Raw genomic sequence first — 7,252 nt, forward strand, 5'->3', positions numbered from 1 at the left:
AAAAAAAAAGTCATTCATTTTAAAATAAATCTTCATGTAATCGGGAGTGAAAAGTATACCTCTTCTCACTGAAAAAAAATGATAATATGGATGAAATAGTGATTGCACTGCATTTAATATGATATTAGAAAAGGTTGCAATGACTGTTGAAAACTGCTTGCCTGAATGGATACTTGGGGAAGAAATAAATAGATGGAGAGGTCAAGGCGGAGCTTAATTAACCTGAAAGTAGAACTGTTCTTATTGATTAAAACCAACAATGTAAGCATACTAAGCTGCATCTATGAACATTTTGAGGGAACATAAGTTGATTTCGTTCCAGGAACTAATGGCATTTACCTTTTCTCACAGAAGTCCTTTTGTTAGCTCAGCAATTAATGACTTGGTTGACAATGTTCATATTATTCAGTGTATTTCAGACATCAGATATCTCATCTGTGTGTATATATTTAAAGGAAGATGTTAACAGAAGTTCTTTGACATGGGAGACAACAGCATGTCCTAAATAAAAAAGAAAAAAACATGCATTACCTAATAAGCACGATTAATTAGCAGACTTAATTGAAAGAAAAATGAGCATAGGGGAACTGCTGCAAACTTAAACCCAGTGTTGGGCAATGAGGAAGAACTCTGGCACTTATGCAGTGTATGCTAATAAAACCAGAGGGACAATGCCATTCTCTGTTTCTCATGACAAATGATATTATATAGCTTGTGTCCATACAACCAAACACTTTATGCCTCCAGAAAAGGATGGCTGGTACATGCCACTTCCTGTGAATTGTATTTGTCTTTTATTGACTGCATTCCAGGCACTGTTTGGAACATGCCTGGCATGGTGCAATTAATGTGGATGACTGTGTGTGTGCCTCTGAAATATCTTGTGCCCTGATCTTTTTGGCAAATGAGTAAAAATGTAGCTGTTGTGTCCAGAAAGTTCAAATATTCACACAGGTCACTTGCAAGCAAAGGAGTTAACTACTGAAAAAAGCCCAGACAATCGGTAGGTAGCCAGTAAAGGAAAAGCAATACTCCAGGAGTTTCTTCTGCACACATTCAAAGCAGAGGTCTTACTAATCCTAAGGTACAGAAGGAAGATAGGTTAGAAGTCTAAATTAATATAAAAGATGGAATTAAACAACAAATAAAAAACAAGTCAACCAACCAAAAGTACCTATGAGGATGTGAATCAGCAGTGTAAAGTTGCTCCAGATTTCTGACTTCCTGAATACCATCCAAGATCCTCCATGATGAAAAAATATTTTCTTCATTTTTTGTTGCTTCCCATGGATTTAACTTTGTAACAAAATAAGAGGGATCCTGCAGTTAATGCTAAAGGTTAAGAGACATTATCAGAAATCCATGCTGGACAGCTCATGAAAATCATGGTAGCAGTATACTGAATCTTCCCTCTACACGTGTATTTCCTTTACATAAGCACTGAACAAAATTCCAGCTAAAGTAAGGAATTCTTTCACAGAAACTGCTGAGCTCCAAGGTACAGTATTCAGAAAATAGAACACTATTTAATGAGCATTATTATTATTATTATTATTATTATTATTATTACTATTACTACTATTGAGTAATATGGATGCATGAAACTATACTGTAGCGAAATATTCTAGGTTATTGGGTTTTGGTGCCTTTTTTTTTCCATCCAAAATTGCACCACATTTGCTAAGCTTAGATGAATAATGTTTCCGACCTACTTAACCAACTAGCACATATAGCAAGTTAGCTCCCTCTGAGATTAATATGAAAAATAGCAGACTGTGGCCTATTTCAGCTACAAATAATAAAACAGAATGTTATTTGTAGACATGAATGACTTATTGTCACTCATGCAAAACTATACATGAAGAAAATGAGTGGGTAAGAAAGTGAAAAGTGCTAGCTGCCAAATGAATTCTTTCTAAAACTTAATTTTTCATCAGCCCTGAAAAAGGCTACCTGTTCTAGGCTCTTTTATTCAACTTTGGATGTGTTCAGAGTGTAATGGGTAATTGTGCTTTTATTTATGAGGATTGTTTTCTCTGATATTGATTACAAGATTCTGCTTTTATTTTTCTGTCAATGTTTCTGTTAAGTGATTGCTGTGGCAGAACCAAGGAATAACAGCAGATTAAATCTGCTGTTCATCTGAAGATCAGCTTTGATTATTGTTCTCTTTCAATGATTCTTTATTGCAAGCCTTCCAGTTTGACATCATTTGACCACCATTTACCTCAGATCTGTGCCCTGCCACATAAATTAGTATGACAAAAGAACAAGTAAGTCTAGGCATGGTTACAAAATAGTCATTCAAATGTGCATTATAGAGCTAACAATATGCCTCAATAATGCCTGAGTCATACCTCCAAGTATAGCAGACTGCATATGTCCACCCAGGCATTATCTGGTGTAAGATCTGAGGAACGCAGCTGCTTTGCACTTTAAGAATTTTGGGCAGCTTCCTAAAGGCAAGAGTAGGTTGTAGAGGTGGACAGTCAGTTTCCCAAATCACCCTTCACCCAGGAATCACACATATTAAATATTTAATGTCAGACAAAGGAAAGCTGACTTCTGCATTTTGGTGCAGAGGGATTTATGTGTCTTCTCCATCTACCACCTAAGCAAGTGCAGCATCAGCATCCTGGGTGCTCATCTGCTGTGATTGCTGTGATGGCACAGCTGCACTCCTAGCAGAGGTCACTCCTGCTCCTCACAGACACCACATCATGGTGGAGATGGACTTAGCACAGGCTGAACCATTAACACTGATAGGAAATCTTCAGTGGGATCTCAGTAAAAGCCTGTTTTGCATAATGTCTAGGATTATGCTAGCTGTTTGGGACTGGAGTGATTACTAGAAGGGAACATGAAAGCTACGGAGAAGTTGATGTGATTTTAAGACATTTGAACTTACCCCTAATTTGGTATGGTTGACAGTGAACATGATGGCAGAGTTTGAGGAAGAATGTGTTAGACAGTAGGGAGATGGCATCCTGACTCCTGGCACAGACATCAGTCTTTTTTGGGTTGGTAAGATTTATGAAGGATCATCCAAACAGATGATAAACATGGAAAGTGTCATACTGAGCTTTGCTCCTTGAACTTCTTTCATTATAATGACATCAGTGATAGGATGCATTTTCTTACCAGCTGCCTCCTGCAGCCAAACCCACTATGAAAAGAGTAAGAAAGCATGTTCTCCTCAAGGCTGCAAGCTGTGGATGGTGGATAACCAGTGTCTGAGCTCAGTGAGAACTCTATGGATTCCAACTGGCAACCCTGCCTGCTGACAGCTCTAGTAAGACCTGCATGCAAAGTATTGGAGCGAGTATCATCTCAGAACAGAAGTAAAAACAGAAGTTTCCTTGTTGTGTCTGAAGCATACAGAAATGACTTTTCCAGTGAAAAAAAATTCAGAAATCAACAAAATTTTTCTCAGCAAACTCCACGTGAGAGTTATGCTGACGTTTCTTTGTAAGTAGGCAGAGTCATTCAGCATCGCATGACAAAGCTGAGATTTTCCTTTTTGTTTTTAATTCCCTGCAAGTAAGTGACAGTCTAGGAGTGAAGTTATGTTGTCATGAAGATCAGCTACCTAAATAATTACTGGAAAATTTGAAAACTCATTTTATGTTAAGTCTGGAGGTAACCTATATAGGCAGCCGCAGAATACACATGACACATGCATCTTGATTTGGTATCAAAAAATGTTGAGGTAATTCAGTTTTAGGGAAATGAGTTAAGGTGGGAAAAACATAGAATTGACCTGTGTGATTTTATTTTTATAGTTTCTAATTTTGAGTTACTAAAACTGCTTTGAGTCAGGGGAAGGGTGAACATTTTCTTAAAATGTCTCCCAGGTATTTGACAATCCAGTGAACTCACCTACAGCTCTCCTCCTAGCACTCAGTCTAAAATGATAAGTTCATATGACACACAGTGTTTGCTTGCTTCCAAATTCCAGCTCCAAGTTGCATTTATTAAAACATTTTAGTAAGTTAATGTTAGTTTGGCTAAATTGGTTCTTGCTCCACTGCTGTAACTCCACACCAAGGAACATGAATACTGTCTAAATGTTGTAGTAACGGTCTGATGCTGTCTGAAAATAACTGACGCTGATCATCTAGTTGGTGGTTTGTCCCATTGCATTTTCCCAATAATGTTCTGTGATATCAAGCTGAGTAATTCCCCTATGAAAGACGCCTGAAGAGCAGACACTACATTTGTGAGCTGATTTTCTATTTTCTGAGCTTGAGCCTGTGTACTTTGGTTCCAGGGTGTGATTAAGATGGGAGCCTTCTGTGTGGAAGAGTTGTTCCTCTGTTTTCAGTGTAAGTAGTCACTTCTGTTTCTGACCAAATGTAGAGCATATAAATAGAGAAGAATCTGTTTTAATGAAGCAAAATGAAGAAAGAATTTAGGCTTATTCAGGTATGATATTGACACTGTTTTTTTCTAAAACAACTGGTTTGAGACGTATTACTTAATATTTCAGCTCTACTCTCATTTGCAGATAATGCTCCAAGAGTCTGAGCCTTCCTGACAGTGGTAAGACTGTCATTTAATTCAGAGTTTACTAGTTCAATCTTTATATGGCGATCCTGAATGAAAAGCAAACACAATGTTTCTAAGCTATTGTTTATAGATCCATTACCTACAATTATAATGTGAGGGTTTTTTTTAGTTTTTCGGGTTTTTTTTTCTGAACTCAAGGGTTTAAACCATGACAATGGTTCTGTAAGATTCATTTTTCATGTGTGTATTTTGTAAATGCCATCTGAAATCAATACAGCTATTACTTTTCATCATCCAGGTTTTCTGTGTAATTTGACATGCTCCTCTCAGACTGCAGGGAGCTGTTCATCCTGAACTTCAGTTTTCCCTCCTTTCTTTGGTAATTGAAAGAACATAAAAAATTAACTTAGATTATTTCCATCTCTCAGACAAGCACAAACAGATGAATCCCATCCATCACCTGAAAATTCTGAGAGCTTACACATGAGCTTTGGTTCTGAAAAGGACAAGTTGTGTTTGCATTCTCAGACAGACGTGATCCTTAAAGTTCACAGGACTCATACATGTGCATTTACAGATGAGCAAGGAGCATCATGCTCTGCACGGTTTATTTTAAGAATTTGTTTTTTTTTTTTTTAAATGAATCAGGAGTAATGAAAATAAATGAAGAAAGTGATAAACCAGTGACAAAAACATTATAAACAACAACCCATACAAAAAGAGAAACACAACACAACATCAACCTAGTTCTGAAGGTAAATGCTACATAAGCAGTTTGGAATTTTTTAAGGCTAGGGAGGAGATCAGTATCTGCCTTAGTTACATGGCTTTAATGATTTTCCTGTATCTTTCATGCTGAGACTTCTCATAAGCCCCCATGCAATGAGGCCATCTCCTTCGCTGTACCATTTGAACGTTTCATGAGTAGCATTCCTGAACAGTTCATTTTGATTCACATGAGTAAGTATGACAATTTATGAGCAATAAAGAATGGAGTCTCTGAAAATTTAAAGTTATTTCCATTTACTTCTGGCACAGGCAAAGCATTGTCCATTTGCACAAGTGATTTCCCTGCTAAAAGAACACTTCTCATGGGAGCAGTCTGATGACCACAGGAGAAATGCGCACTGCATTCCCAAACATGCTTTCTTAGGGCAATATAATACAATAGGTTATGACTAGTAAAGACTTCTTGAAGTAACTACTGCCTAGCTATGGTGTGTTGTTTTCATGACAAGGGAAGTAATGCATTTTGAGGAGAAGTAATGGTCTTGGTCTTCTATAAGGATAAAGATCAGGGTACCATATCTCATCTACATTCCTGTGCTGTTTTTCCTCTCCTTACACTTTTCTCCATCCCTTCCCATTCGATTTGTCTTTCCTATATAGGGCTAACTCCCTGTGCTACTTACTGGTAACTGGATATAATGCAAGGCCATGGTTTTTTACTTGGTCTCAAGTAATAAAAATGTATTTTATGTCCTTCAAATCTTCTAGGTCTCTCAATGTATATTTTATGATTGTTGTTGAGATTCCATCTCCAAGAGTAACATCCAGAGGTTTCTAATCAAACATTCATGCTACCAAATGTTCTCTTCGATATAAAACTTTCTATATTTGAAAAAAAAAAAAAAAAGATAGGAGGGAAACTTTAAAGAAGTATAAGCATTTTAATCTTCTGAGGTGAAAAATTCTCACAAATGGTGAAAATTCACAAATTAACATTTATTGCAATTCACCTGGACAAAATAGTATAGACGTGAATGTCTCAGCAGTTTTAATGTTTTAGATGGATGTTTAACATTTTTTTTTTAAACTTAAAAACCTAATTAACTTATTTCTGTCAAACTTGATGTGAGAATCAGAATTACATTTTTGAACCTTGAACATTTTTACTTCTGTGCAGTGCTCCCACAGTGTTAAATACACTGAATACTTGCTTAACAAACAGCAGAACATCTTCTTCCTTACTCTCAGTCCAGTTTCTTTTCAAAACAGAGTTTAAGTGATGTAAGGATCTCAGGGTGTGTCCTGCAAGTTTTATTGGCACAAATCACTCCATTCCCTTCCTGTGAAGAAGTGGAGGCAAGATTAATTTTATAGAAATAAAAAGGATTTTTTGACTTACTTATTCTTAGAATTTAGAACTGTTTCAAGTTCATAGTTACATCAAAAATTGCAGGTAACAGACAATGTTAATATGTAAAGAATTCAGACTGTTCTAGTCACTTGGGATGCAATGATTTACTGCCCGGCTTAATAAAGTAGAGTAACATAACAGCATAAATGATACATGTAATGAGTAGCTTTTGGTTTGCAGCCTTGTTGTTCAGGCTTCCGACTTGTAAGGCAAAGAGAATCCGTGCAACTTGCTTGATAGTTCTCCAGCTGTCACCTCATAGTTTTTTTAACCTAAGCCTCTCTTTTTAATGCATTTTCTTTTCAAATCAGAATATTGATTATAATATCTATTTAACTTGTCATGGCTGAACCCAAATTGTTTATTTTTAAACAAATGATGGAATTCTTTCCCATTTTCACGCCTACTTCAGAAGGCCAACAAGTTTTTTGGGCACAGAAATATTTCCCTAGATCTCCTCATGAAAGTTAATTCATCAAAATGCACCCAAAAATGACTAAGATTCTCCTTAGCCTTTCTCTTACTGTTAATATATTTGCAGAAAAGTTTTTTTGTTCTCTTTTGCTACAGAGGCCATATTGAGTTAAAGATGAACACTAAAGA

Source organism: Meleagris gallopavo, chromosome 3 (genome assembly GCF_000146605.3).
Source record: "Meleagris gallopavo isolate NT-WF06-2002-E0010 breed Aviagen turkey brand Nicholas breeding stock chromosome 3, Turkey_5.1, whole genome shotgun sequence".
NCBI classification, from domain to species: Eukaryota; Metazoa; Chordata; class Aves; order Galliformes; family Phasianidae; genus Meleagris; species Meleagris gallopavo.